The 26,072-nt window shown below is 40.2% G+C and overlaps 2 long non-coding RNA genes across 2 annotated transcripts in view; one reads left to right on the top strand and one right to left on the bottom strand.

Annotated features, from left to right (window-relative positions):
* The window catches only part of LOC117357946, an 89,332-nt gene that overhangs the window by 46,571 nt on the left and 16,689 nt on the right, over nucleotides 1-26,072 (bottom strand). The gene's annotated exons all lie outside the window — the stretch shown is intronic.
* The window catches only part of LOC117357947, an 85,874-nt gene continuing 60,425 nt past the window's right edge, over nucleotides 624-26,072 (top strand). The window contains exon 1 of the long non-coding RNA XR_004538908.1: nucleotides 624-857. This is a non-coding gene — a long non-coding RNA (uncharacterized LOC117357947). The remainder of the gene's footprint in view (nucleotides 858-26,072) is intronic.

Below are 26,072 nucleotides of genomic sequence, written 5' to 3'. Positions count from 1 at the left end.
TGACTCTGAGAATACCCTGCGATATAGGGGTTTGTTTTTGCCTGTTTTTTTCTTCTGGTTTTGCACCTAATAGGTCAGTGTGATTTGGAGCTATGCTTAAAAGGCGCCATTGACTCCTATATTCTAGGCAGTTGCCTGAGTACTTGTTTTCCCTGCTTGTGTTTAAAATAAAGACAAAAGTTATATTTTCAGTGAAGACATGCATTGTGTACAGAGAATTGTACATGAATTTGTACAGAGAGAAATACTCTGAGTTGGAAGTGAACACTTGCTACCACTTGCCACCCTGTGGGGCTTCCTCCTTTTTGAGGAGCATGCCAGAATCGTCAAAGCCACCCTCAGAGGCACAGTAACTTGTCTGTCCATGCCATGGTAGGTGACAGTGTTTAAAAATGATTGGCCCTGGGTGTCAAATATGCTACATATGCCACTTATGGAGACTAGGAGTTCCAGATCCTATGCTGCAGCAGTCAGCACTGACGGTTATCACAGATGCACAGCTTGCACTTGTAGAGGTCAGCTCAGGTCACACCAATCACCTTATCATCTGGTGCATGCTGTGTGGCAAACAAAAAGAGCCTCCTTTCTCATTCAATCTTTTACACTGCACATAGCCAGCAGCCACCAAGGCCCGAGGAGAGAAGGAAAGATTCAAGAGGCCAGCCGGGATACAGGAGGGACTTACTGCATGGACAGTGCAGGTGCACTAGTGTTCTGCTGCCTAAGCTAGCCTGAAGTTGGGACAGAATAAAATAAAGCTCTCTGTCCTAAGATTAGGGGCAACTGAAAGGAAGCTGTATCAGGAAATACCTCCAATTTGCCTGATCTCTGGGAAAGAGAAAGAGAAAGAGAAAAAGGTATGGATTGGTTGTCAGGTCCTCAAGAAATTAACTCCAATAGAATGGATACTATTGATTTAAGACAAATAGAGGATTATTTTTTGTGTGTGTGTGTGTTGGGGGGGATGTAGGGGAGGGGGGGGGGGGTGACAATCTTTAACTTGTACTCTGCATGTGATGTTGAGACTTCTGGGACTGTTTGCTAAATGTGACCATTTGCTGAATGTTTTAAAAAAAGTTGAGAGGGAGAAATATTGAGCCTGGCTATGGTCAGGAAAAAGAGATTGTTTCCCTGGCTAGGCTTTAAAATAAAGCCCACAGAGCCTGCTATTTTGGTGTTTGGTGGTGTTTTCAATTGCCCTTGATGCTTCAGATCTGTTACAGCTGGAGAACTGTTTAATGTTGTTTCCACATGGTTATCAATTCAAGGGTTGGTCCACTCCACTCATTATTTTATAGACTCACAACTGAAATAGTCCGATATATCATGGGTGCAGCACAAGAAAGAATGGGGGCGCCATGGAGGGCAAGTCGCATGGAATGCAATTATAGCTTGCTACAATCCTGACTGCACACAGCAGGCAACCACCTAGGTGAGAGGCGGGGCCACGTGTTCTCTTTTTGGGCTTCACAAATATGGTAACCCTATCTCTGTGCCTGCAAAATTGTGGTCTAATGCTGTGCTATCCCTACACTTTATTGCATTGGCCCTTTGGTTTGTCTATCTCTACCTCATTTCAGGACAAAATAAACATTTTAAACCTTTCTTAACTACTTAGATTAGTTTCATTAACTGGAATCCAGTTTTTTTTTAAATTGCACCCTTCCCTGACCTACACAACTCAATGAAAAGTATACTTGACATTGACTATAGAAGCCCTTATGTTGCTTGGTCCAGCTATACATGTCAGTTGGCACAGTGACAGTATGTGCTTACAGCTCCACTTGACATTTTTTGTCTCCTATTTCTCTGTGATTCAAAGGCAAAGTGCTGTCAATTTAAGCTGCAATAATGTATGTTCCAGAAAGTACAACTAATATATCTTTGCAATTATTTTGGAATTACTTTCCACAGTTCAACTTTTATTCTAAGACATTCCTATGGCAATCATTTTAACACAGGGAGATCGATTTTGCTTAATGATGGCATTAATGCTTAGCTAAAACAGGACTTTCTGAAATGTAGAATTCAGGGATCTTGATATGATGCACCAAATACAGTAGATAGGCCTGGCTTTGTTAGGTATAAACTAGGATTTATGACTTTGCCAAAATTTGCTGATTTCTGATCTGAGGAAGAAGGGGTTATCTACGAGAGCTAATCATAAACTACATTAAGTTAGTTCAATAAAAAAGGTATTATTTTTTTTTCCTTTATGTTTTTGCTTTATTTCTACATATTAGCTTGAAAAGTAGACTAAAACGGCCACCACATCATTTCACTTTATAATAAATTTAATTATTTTGTTCCATGAGAATGCAAGATTGGAGTCAACAGAAGAATACAATATTGATGACAGTATGCACTCTCACAATGCTTTTATTATCCAGTCCCTAATAATACTAGAGTAAATATTTTAGCCCTTAAACCAGACTAGTGAATAAAAAGAAAGTAAAATTTCCATCTTTGAGTATTTGCCTTACATTTGTTCTAGTCACCTCCCAGGCCCAGCTTCTAAAGCAGGGGTGTCCAACCTCAGCCCTCTTCCAGTAGGGTTTACAGGATTTTCACAAAGAACATACCTGAGATCCAGCTGCATACAACGGAGGCAGTGCATGCAAATATCTATCATGAATATTAATTGAAGAAATCCTGAAAACCCGACTGGGTTGCAGCCCTCAAGGACGTAAGTTGGACAGCCTTGTTCTAAAGTCTTATATCAGTAAGGTGTCATTTTGTAGACTTATGCTCTCTTCAACTTGAGCTAAGCTCTTGAATTTGCCTATTACAGCAGGAGAAGAGGTTTCATACATACTCCTCTCATTCCTCTCTGCTGTGACTATCATTTAGTACATTACAGAACTAGATCCAGCCCTCAATCTGGGGTCCTGCCAAGGCACACCCTTTCCATCTTTCTATCAAAACATTAAAAAAGTACTGGGTCAGACTAATGGTCAGTTGAACAACAACATCTTCTCTCCTATAGGTGCCAGTCCATGTCACCTGGAATTTCTATTCCCTGTAACTGACTCCCAGAAAGAGATGGATATGCCCAAGTCTCATAAACACATCCACATCTTTCCATTGACGACCTAAAAAGCACAATAGTCTCCCTACACCCCACAACATCAATCCTAGACCCTTGCCCATCCACCACACTTCTAGCTACTATGAATCCTTCCTGAACTCCATCTTACTTCTAATTAACAAGTCCCTACAATCTGACATGTTACCACAGAGCTGGAAATCTGCTGTAGTAAGATCACTCCTAACAAAACCCACCATGGACCCAGACAATCCAAGCAGCTTTAGGCCAGTCTCAAATCTCCCATTCATCTCAAAAATACTAGAAAAGATTGTACTCACACAACTATGAGACTTCATGGAAAAAAGACACCACCCTCTCCAACTTCCAATCAGGATTCAGGAAACACCACAGCATAGAAATGGTACTTCTAGATATCATAGATGACTGTTGGAAAATCCTTGATGAGGGGAAAGATGCTCTGCTGGTCCAATTAGACCTGAGCGCTGCCTTCGATACCATCGATCACACACTCCTCCAATCCAGACTACATTCCATTGAAATCCATGATGTCGCACTGGCATGGCTCTCCTCCTTCTTACATGAAAGGTCTCAGAAAGTATTATTGGAACTCTCCTTATTGGAGCCAAAACCTCTCAACTACGGAGTGCCTCAGGGTACACTACCATCCTCTCTCCTCTTTAACATATATGTCAAACCAGTACTCGACATCGCAGAAAAACAACAAATCAAAATACACTCATACGCAGATGACATACTGCTCTACCTTCCGCTAGGTCTACACCGAGATGTACAAATGGAAAAACTGCACTGCTGCCTAACAGAAATAAAAAACTGGATGACTACAAATAAATTACAGCTCAACGCGTCAAAAACAGAATTTCTCTGGATACATAGACTCCTGCGCATACTAGTGTTGCCCGATTCACAATTCGAATCGGTTCACCGATTTACTTCAGGTGAATCGATTCGAATCGATTTAAAACAAAAAAAAATTGGCCTCCCGATTCGGTAACTGACCCTCCCCCCCTCGCCCCCTAAAGCAGGAGTGGCAGAGGAAACGTCAGAAGCAGGATCATGGCAGAGGAAACAGCTCCGAAGCAATCTTCTCTGCAGGCTGCTGATATTAGGTAAATGGTGCGCGGGAGGCCAGGGGGAACACACAGGCCTTCTGGGAGGGGGGGGGGTGCATACCTTCAGGGGGTGCAGTCCTTGGGGGGGTACATGCCTTCAGGGAGTATAGGCAGGCCTTCAGGGGTGGGATGCAGGCCTTCAGGGGGGACAGGCCTTCGGGGGGGGAGTGCAGGCCTTCAAAGGAGGGACAGGCCTTCAGGGGTGGTGGCACAGGCCTTCAGGGATGGTGGCACAGACCAGGGGGGACAGGCAGGCCTTCGGGGGTGGAGTGCAGGCCTTCAGGGGGAGGTACAGGCCTTCAGGGGGGGTACAGGCATTCAGGGGGGACAGGCTGGTGTTCGGGGGTGGAATGCAGGGCTTCAGGGGACAGACCTTCAGGGGAGGGGGGCGCTGGTAAAGAAGTACATGGAGGGAGGGAGAGAAGGGGGGATTCAATGACACATGCATATGCTGGACTTTTGGAGGGGGAAAAATAATGGGTCTAAAAACAGAGGAGAGGGAGAGAGATGGTGGACAATGGGATTTAGGGAGGGAAGGAACAGAAACGGAGAGAAGTTGGACACAAGGGATGGTGTGGAGGGGGTATAGAGATACTGGATAGGAGGGTAGTTGAGAAAAGAAAGGGGATAAGGTGGACCCTGGGGTGGTGGAGAAGGAAGGAGAGATACTGGATGAAAGAATAGTTGAGAAAAGGTGGTTCTGTGGATGGAGATGAAAAAAAGGAAAGCTGCCAGACCTCCAGGGAAGGGAAGGGAAATGGAAGAGGAGGACAGAGATAGAATATGGATGGGTAGCATGGAGAAAGAAGAAAGAAGGAGACCCTGGCAAGCAAGTTATCAGAAGACAACCAGAGCCTGGGATCAACAAGATTTGAATAATAACAAGACAACAAAAGGTAGAAAAAATAATTTTATTTTCTGTTTTGTGATTACAATATGTCAGATTTGAAATGTGTATTCTGCCAGAGCTGGTGTTAGACCGCAAACGTAAGCTAGGATTTAACAGAGAGAAGAAAACTCTTTTTTGTTTTTTTATTTTGTTTACTCCACAGCACCAGTGTGGTTAGGAGAAGGCAAAGGGGGAGAAGAGGCTATAAAAGGGGTGAAGAGGCTATAAAATAAACCCAAAATCATACAACCCAGCGGTATATATCACAATCGCAAAAAATAGTGTAAAATACCACTTATATGGAACAATACACATCAGTATTGTTAAGTCCTTATCATTTAGGACATACTATACGGCCTCAGAAATGGAGCCTACGCACAGCAATGTAATCACAAGCTGAGACAATCCGCGTAGTTAAAATGCTCCTGCTCCAATCATTGGCCACTATATACTTATTTAAAGTGCTGCTTTTTAGCTTATTTTGATAAATTTAGTGTTTAACTTAAGACACAATACTATAACTGTGATACTTTTTCACAAAATCTTCCTCAAATACTGTGTGTATTATCCAGATTTGAAAAACTAGACCACAAAAACTTATCTGCTTTGTTTAGTAGTCTTCACTGGTGGAGTCTTTATAATAAAACCTCAATACATGTCCATTTGCCAACGCGGCCAGCGTTTCGCGGGAATTACATACATCCGCTGCGTCAGGGCCACCAGGACATTAACACACACACCCACACTGAAAATAAATACAGAAATTAATGCATTCACACTCAAAAACTGAATAGCACAAAATTTTTTTTTTAAAAATTAAATAGTTCACCACTCACATCAGTGCATTCGGTCACAGCTTTTCAAACAGTGCCAAGATGGCAACTACATCTTTTTATAACCTAAGTAACGTAAACAGTGTGCTGACGTAACCAACACGTGACACATGGACGTTTCACAACTCAAAGAATGGCAATTAATAAAAATGTTGCCATTCAAAGGACCTATTCAGACCCTTAGGCCAAAGAGTATCTAATCTATTGATCCAGCGCTGTTCTCGTTGTGCAAGATAACGCCTAAAGTCACCCTCTCTGCTTCCCGGAATAACCACTTCCAAAATCAGAGCTTTTAAGGACCAAAACTCATGGTTATTTTCGATACAATGTTTGGCCAAAGGTGCCCCAATTACTTTATTTTTGATGTTACTTTTATGTTCGGTAAGCCTTATAGTAAATTTCCTCGAGGTCTGCCCTACATAGATTAAATCACAGGGACATTTTATGATGTATACAACCCCACAGGTTTTGCAATCAGAAGTATGCCTCAAAATATATTCACACTTATCCTTCGGATTGCAAAATCTGTCAGTACATACCATAAGCTTACACATTTGGCAAGCCCCACACATTCTATGACCCAACTGAATGCCAACATCACTCGATCTACCGCTAGGTAACTGAGAAGGGCACAAAATCTCTTTGAGGTTCCGAGTGCGCCGAAAAGCTATTCTTAATTGGCATGCTTTAAAAATTCCTGAAGTTTGCAGAATCCCCCAATGTCTCTTAAGAGAACGTACCACCTGGTGACATTGACTAGAATATGTCACAACACACGTAATGTATTGTTCTCCTAATTTCTGGGGCCCAGATTTTTTAGGGACAAACAGAGAATCCCTATGACTATAACATGCTCTTTTATAGGCTGCAGAAACAACCTTATGGGGATAACCCCGAGCCAAGAATTTTTCTTTGAGGACAACAGCTTGTTTTTTGAAGTCACCTATTGTGGAACAAATTCGCCGCATACGTATAAATTGGGAGTAAGGTAAACTTTTTTTCAAAGAACTAGGGTGGGCACTGGAATAGTGGAGAGTAGAATTACAATCAGTAGGTTTTGTATATACTACAGTGTGGAATTCACCATTCCGGATTTCCACAGATACATCCAAAAATGAAATCTGATAAGTACTGGAGGTATGGGTAAATTGAACTTTAGGATGACAAGCGTTCAAATATATAAAAAATTCTTCCAATTTTTCCTGACCACCAACCCAAATCAAAAAAATATCATCAATGTACCTAGTCCAGAAAGTAACAAACTTAAAAAGTTCACATCCATAAACCCAATCACATTCAAACCTGTCCATAAAAAGGTTAGCAGCTGAAGGGGCCATCGTGATCCCCATCGCAATGCCTGACTTCTGGTGAAATAAATGTTCCTCAAACATAAAAAAGCTGTCACGTAAGACTATACTAGCTAGAGAGCAAATAAACTCAGTTGGAACTTTGGGATTCGATCTCTTCTCTAGGGTATCATGAATGATTTGTAGTGCTTCAACCTGAGGGATGATTGTATACAACGAGCAAACATCAATGGTTACCAGGAGAGAGTGAGGTTCAGGCTTAACAGTATCCAATTTTTTTAAAAATTGAGTAGTATCTTGGGTGAAAGCAGTAGTCTGACAAACAAATTGTTGTAGGAATTTGTCGATATATATAGATGAAGCTTCCAACAGGGCGCCTCGATTGGAGACAATTGGTCTACCCGGAGGGGAACTAGAGGACTTATGAATCTTCGGGAGTAGATAAAAAATTGGGGTCTTGGGATGTAAAACATTCAAAAACCGAAATTCTTTCTTGGTCAGGTAACCTGCATCTAAAGCCTTTTTAGTTAAGGAATTAATTTTTTGTTGAAGATGTTCAGTAGGGTCGACAGAAAGAACATCATAGTCCGGACTAAACAGTTGTCTATGAGCCTCACTAATATAAGCCTCTTTACTTAACAGCACTATTGAACCTCCTTTATCTGCTTTTCTTATAATAAGGTTATCATCAGTAGTCAAGGACCTAATAGCATTTTTCTCAGCCTTACTGATGTTATAATAAGTCCTCTCCTTATTATTTGTTGTGTTCTTCAAGATATCCATTTCAACCAACTTATGAAATGCAGTAATTAAAGGATCCACCGGACCTGTGGGACCCAAGTGGATTTAGGGGTAACAATAGAGTCTTTATCCAACTGTCCAGTCACTTCCTCACTCGAGAAGAATGCTTTTATCCTCAGTGTCCGGTAGAATTTCTCTAGATCAATCCTATTTTGGAAGACATCCACAGGGGTAGTGGGAACAAAAGATAAACCTTTTGATAACAAACTATATTCATCAGGAGTAACTTGATGCTGAGAAAGATTAATTATTTGGATTTCCCTAGACTCTGATGACAGCGTCTGGGTTCCATTCACGGATATCATTGTCCTCTTTGGGATCGCGTTAGCGGACGTTGATATTGACTTTGGTTTTGATTTTGATAAGGGTACTGAGCTTGACCTCGACCTCGGCCAGTCCCTTTCCGCCATCTTCCTCGTCGCGAATATCGTGGATTTTGATCTAAAAAATCATCATCTGAGTTGGAGCTGAAACTCGAGGATTCAGAGGTATGGTCAAACGTAACTTTTTTACCAGTTGAATGCCCAGACGAATCCAATGGTTTCACCCAAGCATAGACTTTATGTTGAAGATAATCTTGTTCGTCACGTTTGAACTTTTTAAACTTGTCTCTCTGAATATCAGCTCTAAATACGTCCACTTTAAGTTTTAAGTCATCCTGATGTTGTTTTAAATCATTCTCACTCGAATTCTGTTTTAGGATTTTCAATTCCTCTTCTATTTCTTCTTTAATGTTCGTCATAGATTTTTTAGTGCGGTCAATAATCAGTACCATAAGGTCCAGTGCACATTTATTTAGGATCGCTATCCACTTCTGATTGAATTCAATATCATCGACAAACATTCTTGGTTCTTTTTGCACCCTAAACCCTCTGGGAATATATTCCTTTTTACAGTATTCCAACAGAGTTGCCCCATGGAGCTCAGCACGAATATAGTGGCCAATGATTGGAGCAGGAGCATTTTAACTACGCAGATTGTCTCAGCTTGTGATTACATTGCTGTGCGTAGGCTCCATTTCTGAGGCCGTATAGTATATCCTAAATGATAAGGACTTAACAATACTGATGTGTATTGTTCCATATAAGTGGTATTTTACACTATTTTTTGCGATTATAAAATAAACCCACCAGGATATTTGAAAAAAACACCCAATTGGGCAGGAAAATCGAATCGAGTTGAATCAAATCAAATTTTTTTTCCTAAATTGGGCAGCACCAGCGTATACCCTTGCCCATCTCTTTCCTGGGGAAATTGACACCCTTACAGCCAGACAAAGTCTGCAGACTAGGAGTGACTCTTGACTCAAACCTGTTGCTCTCAGACCATGTATCAAATTTAGTATTTTCAGTATTTTCATCCTTCTATTAACTAAAATGCTTACTTTTCAGAAAACGATTTTGCCTGGCTACTATATGCGTTTGTATTATCCCGCTTAGATTACTGCAACGCTCTATTAGTGGACTTACCAGCAAAAACACTCTCCCGTCTACAAGGTGTGCAAAACGCCGTAATCTGACTCCTAAAAAATTTGGGCTTCCGCAACCATGTCACCCCTGCACTAACATCCATGCACTGGCTACCTATCCAAAAATGATGCGCCTTTAAAGCCTTAGAGCTAGCTTTCAAGACTTTCCACAAAATGACACCAAACTACATAGCATCAAAACTTCTAAATTATGTCCCCAACCGATCATTGAGATCCCAAACAGAAAAATGGCTGGTCCTGCCACCAGGCCGCTCACTCACATCTGTGACAGCCCGAAGATGCTCATATTCTCACTACAAACCCAGAATATGGCACATTATCCCCCCATCCATAAAATCACTAGACAGTCTTTGGAACTTCAGAAAAGCTGTGAAAAAACTTCCTCTTTACAAACCCAGCTCCTTGAAGACCCACATCTACATCCCAAATGGATGGAATCCCAAAGACACCACCTAATATATCAAACGGAATCTCGCTAAAATTCGCATGCCACCACAAATATAACCTGAATTACTACCACATTCTCTGACAACAAAGATGTACCCACCTGCAAAGAAAAGCTATTTCACTTCCTAGTATATCTACACTGAAAATGCTGCAATTTAAATCACCCTATGTCCACTAAGTCTGTATTTGTAAGTCTAAATGTTATATCTGTACTGTAATTGCTATAATCTAAACCCTTGTCTGTGCTGTAAATGCTGTAAAGTCTATGTCTCACTAAATTTGTCCTACCCATAATATGAATGTACTTCTGTAACCCATTCTGGGATCCTTTGGGAGGACGGGCTAAATAAATGACTAAATGACTAAATAAATAAATCTTTCTCAAACTCAGTGTTCTCCAGCAACAAATTTTATAGCTTACTAGTGAGTTATTGAAAAATAAATTCATAAATAGTTTAAAATCTGCTACCAGCAAATTTATGGATTATCCCATAATCCTAGTATTATTGAAAAGAATAAAGAGCCATTTCCTGTTATCCCATAATTCTAGTATCATTTAAAAGAATAAAGAACCATTTTCTGTTACCATAGAAACACAATGGCAGATAGAGGCCAAATGGAGGCCAAATGACCCCTCTAGTCTACCCATAAGGAGCATCCACCATCTCTTCCAATCCCTAAGAGATCCCATGTGCCTGTCCCGCACTTTCTATTCCACATAACATATGGGAGGCCATTTTAGAAGCATTTAGACATGCAAATAATATATGTGTGTAGACATACTGAGTAAAATACACATATGGCATATCAACCCATGTGAAGGGCACTTGAATTTGCCTTCCCCTTACACACATAAATGTGATAGAATACTAGCACTTTCACAAGTAAGTGCTATTCTCTAAAGATGTACATGCATGGTAAAGCATGTATATGCAAGAGGGTATACATATTGGTGTACAGAATAATGAAATTTATGATTATATGTATCGCTACCACCATCTCTCTAGCTAGTATAACTGCAGGCACTTGAATGTAAGGCATGCTTAATACCAGTTTACATTTGCATTCTATAACATAATCTGGGCATGATTGAATAGGATCTCATCATGCATCCTTGGAGTGTCTAAATCAGGGGTGGGAAAACTTTTTGACTTGTGGGCCACAATGGATTCTTAAATTTAACAGAGAGACTAGACCAAGAGCAGATGGATGGAGTGTTTGTGTGAACTAATATAAATTAAATGTAAACGTCATAACATAAAAGGTTTTGGTCTTTAAAAGATAGCATGAAAACGTAAGGCTTATTGTACATAAAGAGTGTACATGATCATCTCTCCCTTCCTCTCCTTCACCCCAATTCTTTCTCTCCCCCACATGTGCAGCATCTTTCCTCCCCTCTCACCCATCCCCTTGTGCCTTCCCTCTGCAGCATCTTTCTATTCCTCCCATCCCCCTGTGCAGCAGAACCCTTGCCCAGCTTATCAAGTTTAAGTTTAAGTTTTATTAGGATTTTATATACCGCCTATCAAGGTTATCTAAGCGGTTTTACAATCAGGTACTCAAGCATTTTCCCTGTCTGTCCCGCCGGGCTCACAATCTATCTAACGTACCTGGGGCTATGGCTTCTATGGCTTCTATCCTTCCCTCCCTCCCATCCCTCATACAGCAGAACCCTTGCCCAGCTTCCATCCTTCCCTCCCTCCCATCCCTTTTGCAGCAGAACCCTTGAGCACCCACCACCACTGCCCGGCCAAACCCCTTCTGATCCTCCATCCTTCGCTCCTATCTGAACCCCACCAACCACGAGCCCTACATACCTCCCTCCAGAGCAGCGTCGGGCTGGCAGCACTCTAAACATGCTGCTTCATGGCCTTCTCTCATCGGGGCCTTCCGTGTGTCGCGTTACTGATGAAATCATCAGTGATGTGGCAGAGGGAATTCCCCGACGAGAGAAGGCCAACAGAGCAGTGGGATACCTTAGAGGGCACAGATGAGAACTTCTCATAAAGAGTGTCAGAAGTGCATATACCCCTTACATTTTATGTTGAGCCCTACCAAGCTCCCCCTTCCCCCCCCAAACCCTACTATACCCACCTCTCTACCATCCCTATAGCCCTTATGGCTGCAGATGGCACCTAAATAGCAGAATAGTAGGATTTTGATCAGTTTTCTTGGTTTCAAACTTTCCACCATAAATATAGTGGTTAGAGTGGCTTATGTCTCATCATCAAGTTTTGGAGGGTTCAGTATAATAGAGTTATGGTGAGATGTACATCTGGCAGCCTTTTTGTGAAGTTCACAGCAGTACCCTCTAAGTTGTCCCACGGCTCTGTTGGTGTCTATGTGGCCAGTCGATTACAATGCTGGCTCCTCCCACGTCCAAATGGTCTGGATTTGGACATTTTGAACTTGGCTATTTTTGTAGTCAAAAATGATGAACAAAGTTAGGCATCCCAAGGTTGGATGTCCTGGTGGCCAAGATGTCTAAAGAGACAATTTAAAAAATTGGGTGTCTAGCAGTTTTGCCAGTTTCCAAATTGGCCATTTCTCCGCCCCCGACTTTGGGAAATATCTAAAGCTGGACTTAGATATCCTATTGAGAATTCCCTCTACAGTCTACACTTAACTAGGGTTCTTTATTCTAGAGAAGAGATGGCTCAGGGGTGATATGATAGAGATCTATAAAATACTCAGTGGAAAGGAACGGGTGGATGTGAATTGCTTGTTTACTCTTTCTAAAACTGCTAGGAGTAGGGGGGAGAGGGTACAATCAAGCTACTAAGTATTAGATTTAAAACAAACCGGAAAAAGTATTTCTTCACTCAATTATACTCTGGAATTCATTGCCAGAGAATGTGATGAAAGCAGTTAACTTAAAAGGGTTTAATAAAAGTTTGGATAATTTCCTGAAAGAAAAGTCTATAATCCATCATTACAATGGACTTGGGAAAATCCACTGCTTATTCCTAGGATAAACGGCATAAAATCTGTTTTACTCTTTTTGGGATTTTGCCAGGTACTTGTGACCTGGGTTGGCAATTGTTGGAAACATGACACTGAGCTTGACTGATCTTCAGACTGTCCCAGCATGGCAACTCTTGTGACCATTTGGTTTATATCTGTGTTTCCATGGGTTGAATTGCTGAATCCTAAATGAATGATAAGGTATGCTTAATAGGAAATTATAAACACATTTTCTTTTTTCATTCTAGTGTTAAAATGTAAGTGCTCTATTTTCAACCCTGTGTTTTGGAAACTGAAATAAAATCTTTTCTCATATAATTATTGTATAATTATACAACCTTTTCAATATTTTTAAATTTGCTTTATATTATACAAACAACTTGTTGGTGCCAAGTATCTCTTTTTTTTTTTTTTACCTACCATCTGTAAGCAATATGCAAATCTGAAATTCTCTTGAAATGCAAGTCAAATCTAGTTACATTTCTGTTTAATTTTAGCATAACCGGCTTGCATACAAATATGTTCTTTTCCTCCCTTTTATTGATTTAATGGGCAGATCATAATATCCTATTGTCTTTTACAACAGGGCAAACTGAGACATTTCAATTTAATCAGTACTGGGCAGACTCGCACGGTCTGTGTCTGTAGTTCAAGTTCAAGTTCAAGTTTATTTGTTCTTGATGAATCGCCTATTTAAATTGCTAGGCGATGTACAACATAAAAACATATACAAGTAAAAAATACAAGTGAAAAATGTTAGTATTAACATATAAAATAACTTTTGTTATGAGATAAAACTTAACATACTAAACACGTACATTTAAAATAATGTTTATGGGTTAAGACTAACAAGAATTGTGAGGGTAAGAGGGGAAAAAGTTACAATGTTTGGATAGATGAGAAGAAAAAACATAAAAGGGAAGAACAAAAAGGAGGGTAATGTTAGCTGCTTTAAAAAAATCGATATTTAATATACTAGGAGTTGTAAGCATCCTTAAAAAGAAATGTTTTTAACGTTTTTTTAAATAAAGTTAAATCTTTTAGATCTCTTATATATTGGGGTAAGAGATTCCATGAATGAGGGGCCATAACTGAGAACATATCGTGCCGTCTGATTCCTATAACTTTCAATGAGGAAACGGAGAGAAGACTGTAAGAGGTTGAGCGAAGAGATCGTGTTGTGCTATGAGGGATTAGCCATCTGTTGATGAATTGGGGTTCATTAAAACTTAAGGCTTTAAAAACTAAAAGAAGTATTTTAAAAGTAATACGATGGCTTACCGGAAGCCAGTGGGATTTAATCAACAGAGGGGTAACATGGTCATATTTTTTTGCGTTGTAGATCAATTTCACGGCAGTACTTTGTATTAATTGCAGCCTTCTTTTTTCTTTTTGCGTAACGTTAAGGAGAAGAGAATTACAGTAATCTATTTTAGATATTATTAAAGAGTGGATTAAAATATTAATGGATTCAGGCTGTAAAAATTTGGCTAGTGAACGAATTAAACGTAGTTTATAAAAACATGATTTAACAGTATTGCTAATATAATCATGGTATGTGAGTTTATCATCTATCAAAACGCCCAAGATTTTTATAGTGGTAACCAATTCTAATTCAGTATTGTTGATGGAAATTGGAGAGCTTAATGTTGTATCTTTTTTCCAAGAAAAGAGCATCGACTTTGTTTTATTGAGATTTAATGCCAATTTAGTTGTGTTAAGCCAGTTTTTTATTATTACAAGTTTGTTGTTAATAGCTGCAATATCATCTTTATTTTCCGGATTTAATGGATGGATGAGTTGAATGTCATCGGCGTAAGCGAATGTTGTAAAACCTAAGGATTGTGTTATATTTAGAAGTGGTGAGAGGAATATATTGAAGAGAAGAGGGAATAATATTGAACTTTGCGGGATACTGTATTTTGAAGAGTAAATTTTGGATGTGCTATCATTAAATCTGATGAAAGATGAACGACTTGACAGATAGGAGATGAACCGTGCTAATACTTGGTCTTTAATTCCAATTGATTCTAATCGATCGATTAATAAGTCATGGTCTATGGTATCAAAAGCGGCCGTTAGATCTAGGGAGATTAGAACTACGGATTTATGGTGGTCAAGAAAGTAATGAATATTATTGGTCAAGCCTATCATGGTATATTCAGTGCTATGGAATTTTCGAAACCCAGTTTGGTGGGGATGGAGAAAGTTGGTTGATTCAACGAAGTCTGAAAGTTGTTCGAACACAAGTCTCTCAGTAAGTTTTGCCATAAAAGGGATACTTGCAATAGGGCGATAATTAGAGATTTCATCTGGAGTAATTTTATGATCTTTCAGAATAGGGGTAATTATGGATTGTTTCCAAGTCTGAGGAAGCAAAGCCGTGAGAAGACTATTTTGTACTAAAGAGAGGATAAAGGGACCCAAGCAGGAAAAAAATTTTTTAAGGTAGAATGGTGGTATTGCTTCGTCACGAGTGCCCTTTAGATTAATTTTACGCAAACTGAGTTCTATATCATTTATTGTTGGGATTTTAGATTTGGAGCATTTGGACGTCGAAATGAATTGAAAAATATTATTATCTGTAGGTTGACTGGACATGCCTAATTGAAATGTATTTCGAATGTTATTTAGTTTGGTTGAAAAGTAATCTGCAATGTCTTCTGCTGTAAGAGTGCATGTTTGGGTAGTATTCTTTTTTACTAAAGGAGATACTGATTTCATCAGTGAGTATAAGGCTGCTGGATTTTTAGCTTCTATAATTTTTTTATTATAATATTTATTTTTGGCTTGATTGATTTTTGTTTGTAAAATGATGCGTGTTCCTTGTATTGTTGTAAATTTTGAAAGATTTGTCGTTTCTCCATTTTCTTTCTAGTGATCTCTGCTGTTTTTTCAGGGGTGTAAGTTCTTCTGTATGCCAAGGGTTTAAAGATTTGCGGCTTGAAATTGTTTTGGATATTAAAGGAGCCTTAGTATCTACGAGATCCCTTACTGTGGATCCCCAAATTAGAAGCTGTTCATCAAAGGAAGAGGAGTTGAAAGTTGTACTGATGGAATTAAAAATAGTTGTTACATCAGTTAATTCAATTTTTGAGAAGTCTCTATAAGAAATTGTTTTATAATTTGCAGGTAAAAGGTTTGGTATGATTTGTTGGAATGTAAAACTATAAGATATAAGGTGATGATCTGACCAGGGTACAGGATGAACTGAGGGTTCTGAATATTTGAAAGGAGGGGATTTAGGTATAAGCATCATGTCAAGAGTATGTTTAGCTATATGAGTTGGTTGGTGAATAATTGGAAACAGGTTTACGGTGTTTATAAAAGTAAGCATGTCCTTTGTAGCTGAGGTTGATTGATCTTCAAAGTGTATATGGCCATTTGGTAGAGGATGGGCTGTGGAGGGCTTCAATGGCTGGGAGGGTGTAGATGGGCTGGAATAGGTTTTAATGGAGATTTCGGCAGTAGGAACCCAAGCACAGAACCGGGTAGAGCTTTGGATTCTTGCCCAGAAATAGCTAAGAAGAAAAAATAAAAAAAATTAAATTGAATCAGGTTGGGCAGACTGGATGGACTATTCGGGTCTTTATCTGCCGTCATCTACTATGTTACTGTGTTACTATGTAATCACGTTTTTATGTAAACTTACTGCCTTGAATTGTTCATTTCCTCTATGCACTGTTTAATGCCCCTCAATATTACCCATATCTTTAACTTGGGCAGATTCCTTGGTGAGTTCAATCTGTTGCTTAGAATATTGCAGGTGATGATAAGGGTAACCATATGGACCACTTTCTTTCTCGCTGTTTGGTAACATCGTAGAGAACATCTGCTTTCATTTAAAACCTTGACCACAGCTTATCTCAAAGGTTTATCAAACTTCAAAGAATTAGCACAGCTACAGTGCCACGTGCGGAACACTGTTTAATTCTGTATCAGGTGTATATAACTTTTGATAGAATACATAGTCAATGAGATACCATGTAAACAAGAAGTAGATAACCTGAACAGGCTTGCATAATATGTAGTGAAGTTTAATATAAATACACAGATGCAGAGACTAGGTACATAACACATGGCAGTCCCTCCCTATGTCCCGATGTCCAGTTAAAGCACCCTATATCATATGGACAGTTGCGATCATCTCCAGTTAAGTTAAAGCACCCTTTGATGACGGCTGCTGTTTTTTTATATTAATTTTTCCTACTGAGGAATCACAGTGACACTCATATTAAATGTTTTAAAAGTTTTTGTATTGCACAGAGCACTTATGAATAACTATGGGTTCCTTTAATGAAGCCGCATTAGTGGTTTAACGCTTGTAATAGCGCACGCTAATTTGCTGGCCGTTCTAGCCGCTACCACCTCCTCTTGAGCAGGCAGTAGTTTTTTGGCTAGCGCGGGGGTTAACGTGCACGAAAAAGGTGCGTGTGAGAAAGCCGCTAACGCGGCTTTGTAAAAGGAGCCCTATATGTTTAGATACACCTAAAAAAGAAAAATGGTGAAAATACATGATATTTTTGGGTAATGCCCACAGTGCACTTCAGGGTGCCCATTGTCTGTGGGTCATACCCGAGGGGAAACCTTTGAGAAATTCAAAAGGTTATTCCCTAGAAACTGATAATTCACCTTCATCTATTATTGAGTTTATTGATTGTCAATGTGACGTGCTGTGAGCAATACTGAGATTTGGGAGCAGGTCTTTTGTGGTCTTAGATAATTTTGACCCCTTCCAACATTTATTAGAGGGTTTTTTTTTTTTTTTTTTAAATGTTCAATACGTTTTATTGTTTTTAGTATAGAGACAAAAGAACATTGAATATCAAACATGTCACATCAGAGCATTATAAGCATAGCTAAAGTGATATGCAGATTAGAGCTCTCAAAAAGCTATACACCTAAGCTTGGAAACATCTATCAGTGTTAATGCAGAACAAGAAGCAGCAGTAGCGTGGAAAAAACATAGCTGCAATTATAAGAACATACCAAGGTCATTTAACAGAATCAGTGTTACAATAAGTTAGTATAGGGAACCAGACACAACAATAGTTTTTGTAGATATTATGTTTTTCAGCATTGAGTTTTTCATATTTAGCAGACAAGCAGAGTTCCACCAAATATTATATTCAACATTATCCAAATTTTTCCAACCGTGTAGAACATTTTGAAGTGCCAATGCGGTCAGAATACGAAAGAGCTGCGCCTCAGAATAATCACATTTATAGGAAGATCCATAATCACCAAGAAGTAGTGGGGAAAAATCAATATCTGTATTGATGGAAAAAATTTCTGATAATGTGTGCTACACTCTACTTCAGTAGTTCTGGAGTAAGGGACACTGGAAGAGCAAATGAATCAGGGTGTCTGAACTAGAATTACACGACCAGCATAAAGAGGAAAGGGAGGCATCGACCTTATTGGATAAAACTGGGGTCCAGGTAGCTCTATGCATTAAAAAATAAAGAGATTGGAGTAAAGAGGTAGATTTAATGGATCGAAAGAAATGTGTCCAGATCTTAGGCTATTGGTCATCATCAACAGTATAATGTAAGTCATTTAACCACTTGAAGGAGTTGACAAATTGAGTCAAAAAATTCTTCACTTGTATCAGTTTATACCATATTGATGCGACGCCCCTTACTAATAAAGGAGAGAACTTGCACATACAATTCAATAAGTCAGAAGAATTCCATAGAGAAGATAAATCTGGAAATGTCTTACACAGACAATGAGTACATTGTAGCCATCTGAATTGTTGGCTAGGAGGTAGATTATACTTTGAAGTTATTTCTGAGAAGCTCATCCATCTACGGAAATTAATTATGTGCTGAAGTGACCATATGCTGCATTTCTGCCAGATGGGCCAGGCAATTGTAGCATTCAGTATTTTGATCAGTGGGTTCCTCCATAGCTTGAAGGGTTGTAGCCCAGGTAACATCCATGAAATTGTCCACATAAGAGAGAGCTGTTTTAGCAGAGGTTAAGATGGCATCTGTCTTAAAAGGTACAGGGATATCCGAGGCAACAATAGCTTGTAGGAGATGTTCACCATATTTGGCCTGTTCCAGTGAAAGCCAGCAGGGTACATCATCAGTATCAAGAGCGATCAACCATAGTGAGTTTTGACATAACAAGAATGAAATGTGATAGTGATAAAAACAAGGGAAGTTGACCCCCCCCCTGAATTTTTATTGGCTTTGAGCTTGCGAAGACCAATACATGATTGCTTCTTATTCCAGAGGAATCGCAATAGTATGGAGTCAAGAGAAGCATAGAAGGATTTAGGTAGAAGAAAAGGAAGCATATTGAGAATGTAATTGATTTTGGGGGATATCATCATCTTTATTGATTCCAAGTACCCCCACCATGTTAAATTAAGAGGGGACCAGCAACCTACCAGGTCTTTAACAATAGAGGTAATGTACTCACTATTGTGAGCTATAGTTTCTTCCAGTGTAGGACCAAAGAAAACACCTAGGTATTTGAGTTTGTTACCTATCCATTGAAAACCCAAATCAGCCACCTCATATTGCAATTCAGGACAATTAAGGGCCATGACTTCAGTTTTATTGGTATTCAACTTGTATCTTGAACAGCAGGAGTATTGAGCTATGGATGATAAGAAGAGGCAATATGGAGTCAGGGGTGATGAATAAGAGAATGCCATCAGCATAGGCTGAAAGTTTTGATTCTGTGGAGCCATACTTAAAGCCTGAAATGAGTGAATTATTGCATATAGCCAGGAGCAAGGGTTCCAAGGCGAGGTCAATCAGTAATGGGGAGAGGGGGCAGCCCTGTCTGGTGCCCCTGGTGGGATGAAAGTTGTTAGACATGATGCCGTTGATGTTAATTCTAGTGGAGGGAGAGGTGTAAAGAACCTTAACCATTTGTATAAAACTAGAGGGGAGTCTGAACCAACTCAATGCATAAAATAAAAAAGGCCATTCCACCCGATTAAAGGCGTTTTCGGTATCCAGGCCAATGACAGCAAGCTTTTGATCAGATGTTTGGAGATGGTTAATAACATTAAAGAGAAACTGAGTGTTGTTATATGACAACCTTCCATTAATAAAACCAGATTGCTCAGAAGTGATTAATTTCTTGATAACAGTTTGTAAACGGGAGGCTAGAAGTTTGGCATAAATTTTCACATCAGTGTTAATTAGAGAAAGGGGTCTATAATTCTGCACATATTGTGGGTCTTTCCCAGGTTTAGTCAAGACGATGATCGTGGCTTCGGTGAATGATGCAAAAAAGAGAGAAACTTATTTCATAGTAAAGGAATATTCCAAGTAACAAGTTAATGAGCCAGAGGGTCTGATATTACAAACAAGATGCAGATAGATTAAATAATTAAACAACAATAGCAGTGAGAGTTGTACACTGTGGAGATCATTGGAGAAAGTTACAAAGGAACGGCTTAGCTTGTATGTTAGGAGAGGGTATGTTACTCCTCTAAGAGGGGAGGCTGAGATGGGGCACTAAGCCCACTTGGGCAGTACTGTGTGAATGGCCTGGAAAACTCTCTGATAAGAGCCTACTTAGTTACCTAGGAAGTAAGGAAACCTGGCCTGACAGGTATTGCTAAAAGCCTACCATCATAGTGTGATAACTAGCAAAAACTTAATGTAACTAAATCAACGTAAACCAGTATCTCCAATGGGAATTTGACTCAGCAGGCCAAACTTCATAGTCAACCAAAATAAGAGTTATCAGAGGTATAGACACTGCCTGGACATGAGAACCAGAGCCATACACATAAAAAAAGTCATAAGATATAAAAGGGTGTCTGAATACACAGGACCACACGATTACATAATGTGACAGAAGGCTAATGATACCAAGCAAGATTAAAAAGGCGAACAAATAAACACATTAATTAGGAGCATGATGGTAATGACAATACCTAGGCAAGCCAGTCAGAGCAAACCTGTAAAGGAGCAAAACAAGACCTTAATAGAAATAAGATCTAGTGCTAACTTTCATGGGTCTTACCAGCAAAAGTGTCGACATCACGTATGGTAAGCAATGATTGGTGTAGGCATATAAAGGCTTAAGTTAAGGCAGGGATCTCAAAGTCCCTCCTTGAGGGCCCCAATCCAATTGGGTTTTCAGGATTTCCCCAATGAATATGCATTGAAAGTAGTACATGCACATAGATCTCATGCATATTCATTGGGGAAATCCTGAAAACCCAACTGGATTGGGGCCCTCAAGGAGGGACTTTGAGATTCCTGAATTAAGGCAATAACAAGTAATAGCCCATTAGATAGAACGAATTCAAATAGTTTGCAGATAAGAGATAGAGAGAAACACAAACAACTTTCAAAGAAAAGGACAGGCGAAGGAAATGCAGAAGTAGGATTTGCCTACTACCCAATGCTTGACCACAAACTGTAGTATTGCAAAGTGCCATATTAAGAGTGAAACAAAAAGAATGACAGCCCCGCGTGTAGCAGCAAACATATAATGAGAGTTGAAAGGCAGACATACGATTATCTTATAGAGTAAAGGGCTCAGATTGGTTAAGAAAACAATAAACACTGAGTTATTAAAGAGGTGAGGCAGAGTGGCAAAAATATGGTAGGTGGGAAGTAATACAGATAGGTAAGAAGGAAAAATAGAATTATGGCCTGTAACTATCATAAACTGGAGAAAATACACACAATATTACAAGGCTTACATGAGTGAGAGATATACCAAGATAGAAACATAGAAACATAGAAAAAGACGGCAGATAAGGGCCGCGGCCCATCTAGTCTGCCCACCCCACTGACCCTCCCCTATTTATCTCTGTGCAGAGATCCCACGTGACGATCCCATTTCTTCTTAAAATCAGGCACGTTGCTCGCCTCGATCACCTGAAGTGGAAGTCTATTCCAGCGATCAACCACTCTTTCGGTGAAAAAGTATTTCCTGGTGTCACCGTGCAATTTCCCGCCCCTGATTTTCCATGTATGTCCTCTTGTCGCCGTCGGACCTTTGAAAAAGAAGATATCTTCTTCTACCTCGATACGGCCCGTGAGGTATTTGAACGTCTCGATCATGTCTCCCCTCTCTCTGCATTCCTCGAGTGAGTATAGCCGTAATTTATCCAGCCGTTCCTCGTACGGGAGATCCTTGAGTCCCGAGACCATCCGGGTGGCCATTCGCTGGACCGACTCAAGCCTCAGTGCATCCTTGCGGTAATGAGGCCTCCAGAATTGTACACAGTATTCCAGATGAGGCCTCACCATGGATCTATACAATGGCATAATGACTTCAGGCTTGCGGCTGACGAAACTCCTACGTATACATCCCATGATCTGCCTAGCCTTAGATGAAGCCCGCTCCACCTGATTGGCAGCCTTCATGTCTTCACTGATGATTACCCCCAAGTCCCGTTCTGCAACAGTCCTTGCTAGGATCTCACCATTTAGGGTGTAAGTCTCGCATGGATTTTGACTGCCAAGGTGCATGACTTTGCATTTCTTGGCATTGAAGCTCAGTTGCCAGGTCCTAGACCATTGCTCCAATAGGAGTAGGTCGTGTTTCATATTGTCCGTTGTGCTCTTGCTTGTTATGTTACACAGTTTGGCGTCATCGGCGAATAACGTTATTTTGCCGCGAAGCCCCTCAGTCAAGTCTCTTATAAAGATATTGAAAAGGATTGGGCCCAAGACCGAGCCCTGCGGCACTCCGCTGATCACTGCCGTCGTTACAGAGGGGGTGCCATTTACCACAACCCTCTGGAACCTACCACCAAGCCAGTCCCCAACCCATTTAGTCAAAGTGTCACCTAATCCTATTGAACTCATTTTGCACAATAACCTGCGGTGGGGGACACTATCAAATGCTTTGCTGAAGTCCAAGTATACAATGTCCAAGGACTCTCCAACATCGAGCTTCCCCGTCACCCAGTCAAAGAAGCTGATCAAGTTGGATTGGCAGGATTTCCCCTTGGTAAATCCATGCTGACGGGGATCCCGCAGATTCTCCTCGTCCAGGATCATATCTAATTGATGTTTGATTAGAGTTTCCATTAGTTTGCTCACTATTGATGTGAGACTCACTGGTCTGTAGTTCTCAGCCTCTGTCCTGCAACCTTTTTTGTGGAGAGGAATGACGTTAGCCGTTTTCCAGTCCAACGGGACTCTACTTGTACTAAGGGAGAGATTGAAGAGCACGGATAGTGGTTCCGCCAGGACGTCCCTTAACTCCCTGAGGACCCTGGGGTGTAGGTTGTCTGGCCCCATTGCTTTGTTAACCTTGAGTTTTGACAACTCACAGATACACAGATACACCTATACAACAATACAGCCCGAAAGGGCCGTTCAAGATGTATACATAATCAACATGACCCAGCAGTGAGAACATAAATATGAAATAAAAAGATAAAAAAGAAAAAAAAAAAAAAACTAGATTAAACCTTACTGTAGGACATCATGTTAAAAAGGCTTCAAACAGGTTTGGGGCCACTTCAGGCAGGGTCGCGCCGCCGACTCCCAGCACGGGAAAACTGCACAGAGCGGCCCGTACCGCCCCTAGCGCCTATGAGCCCCAAGGATAGCACAGGTGGCCCATCACAGCACCCCCGCACCAGAAACCACCACCCGACCCTACTAAGAATAGGATTAAAATAAAACCATGACACAAAGCCAGAGGAAATAAGACAAAGCAAAAATCAGTATAACAAATAAAGACCATATGGCACTTATACCCATTAACCAGCAGTAGTTATCAAAAGCTCATGAAAGTTCACAGTCTAGCAGCACTGGGCTGAGCATGATAGCAGGCAGGCAAAATGGCAACCTGGATGACCACATCACGATGGTTAGAGGAGAATGGCAGATGAAGAAGCCTGGAACGCTGAGCACAAGCAACAGAATATTAGAGTACATTAATGCAGAGTTGCAAACAAGCCAGCAGGGAGCGAGGGTGTAAGTCAGACCTTGTTAATATGAGTGAGGCTTGTTTGTTCGATAAAGTTTGCAAGGTATTCCGGCTCCAAGAAATCTTTGGTTTGATTATTAAGTATGACCCTCATTCTTGCAGGGAAAAGTAGACCAAATCTTGAATTCATAGCTTTGAGTTGGGGTTGATATGCGAGGAGTTGCTTGTGACGTCACGCCATGGTTTTGCTGAGGTCAGGAACAAACAGCAGAGAGTGGCCTTCATGTTGAATTGGTGCTTTGACTTTGGCTTTTTGCATCACTTCGAGCACTTGTTGGTATCTTTTTTTTTTTTTAAGTTCAAAATGTTTTTATTAGGTTTTACAAAAACAAGGGTTAACAAAGGCAAGGTATATATGAAAAAAAACAGAAAGAAAAGATTATTTTGACAAAATATACATGGGTGATACAACATTCATATGCATTGCCAGTGATACGTAAGATTGGTTCGATACACACTTACTAGAGCATAATAAGCAGTGTGGTTAGCAGAATTATAATCTGAGTGAGTGGGTGTAAGAATAAGCTAAAAGGGAGTGCATGTCATCATTTACATGTCGAGTCAGCTCAAGAGTCAGAGCAATATCTATGTAAGGGAGACCAAATATTATATTTGTGAAGAGTAGCTGATCTTTCAGCCAGCACTTTTTCATATTTACTGACCAAGCATAAATTATTCCACCAGGCATGGTAATTTATCTTTGAAAGGTCTTTCCAGCAGTATAACACATTTTGATCAGCTAGGGAAATCATGATAGTTAGAAGTATTTTCTCATTCATATCCAATTCAGATCTAAGGCCATATGCCATCAGGACCACAATCTGATATGTGAGTGGTTCCGAAATATTTAGCACAGAGCAAATGATTTGCCATACATTCTCCCAGTACTCTGTCAAGTGCTTGCAGGAGAAGAGTAGATGCTCTAAAGTACCTTTGGTCGTGTGACAAGACCAGCAGAGAGAGGAGGAAGTCGGGTCAATCTTATTAGCCAGCATCGGCGTCCAAACAGCTCTGTGTAATAAATAGTAAATCGATTGCAGTAAAGACGCAGATTTAACAGACTTAAATAGCTGAATCCATATAGAAGACCAATCAATAGCATCTGAGGGCAAGTTCAACTCCTTGCACCATTTGAGCGTTGTAATTATAGGGAGATGTGATTTAGCCTTTTGCAACCACCTATACCAAAGCGAGGCTTTATTATTTAAGACAAAAAACTTGCCCAGAAGAGATTGCATGCTAGGTGGGGATGAAAGAGCCAAAGCGTCGGGAATAGACTTCTTGATACAGTGAGTTAGTTGAACCCATTGAAAATATTGACTAATCGGGAGGTTCCATGTGCGGGTGATATCTTGAAATGACAACCATTTGCCGTCATGAATCAGATCTTGAATCGTGTGTATGCCACTTTGTTGCCATATTTGCCATGAGACAGGTGAGTTTTGTATACGGATTCGTGCGTTGTTCCAAATGGGGATGAGTTTAGATTGATCCCAATGCACATCCAGATGTGAATCAACCTCCATCAGTGCAGTTTTGTAAGAGGAGAGGATTTTATCACTTTTGTCCTTGTGCGAAAGTGTGGAGCCTGCCAGGTATTGCATCCGTGATGTTCCGTATTTAAGTTGTACAATAGAGTGCCAGGCTGGTAATCCAGTGTTCATTATGCCAGAATGGTATTGAGCCCACTGCCTGACAATAAAAGCAATGTGATATTGACGGAAGTCCGGAAAGTTAACACCTCCACAAGATCTGCCCTCCTTCAACTTGACCAAAGCTATGCGAGGCTGTCTTTTGTTCCATAAAAAGCTGGATAATATGGAGTCAATGTTCTTGTAAAAAGCAGTTGGTAAAAAAAATGGAAGCATGTTCAATACATAATTAAGTTTAGGAGCTATCATTATCCGTATGGTTTCCAAGCGACCCCACCAGGATAGTTGAAGCGGGGACCATTTACTCGTTGAATATTTTGCAATGTTGAGGAGATAGTCCAAATTAAGTTTTATCGTCTCATCCACAGTAGGGCCAAACAGTACCCCCAAATACTTCATTTTCGTGCTAGACCAAGTAACTCCAAGTGATTTGACCTCAATTTCTGCTGCTGGACAATTAAGAGGCATAACTTCCGTTTTGCTGGTATTAAGCTTATATCCAGACTCTTCTGAGTATTTTTGAATCAGCTGGAAGAGGGATGGTAGCGAGGTTGGGGTCGTATATAGAAGTATGTC

The sequence above is a fragment of the Geotrypetes seraphini genome, chromosome 3 (genome assembly GCF_902459505.1).
Source record: "Geotrypetes seraphini chromosome 3, aGeoSer1.1, whole genome shotgun sequence".
In the NCBI taxonomy this organism is placed as follows: Eukaryota; Metazoa; Chordata; class Amphibia; order Gymnophiona; family Dermophiidae; genus Geotrypetes; species Geotrypetes seraphini.
The sequence above is the reverse complement of the archived record's forward strand: the minus strand, read 5'-3'. Positions and strand labels throughout refer to the sequence as shown.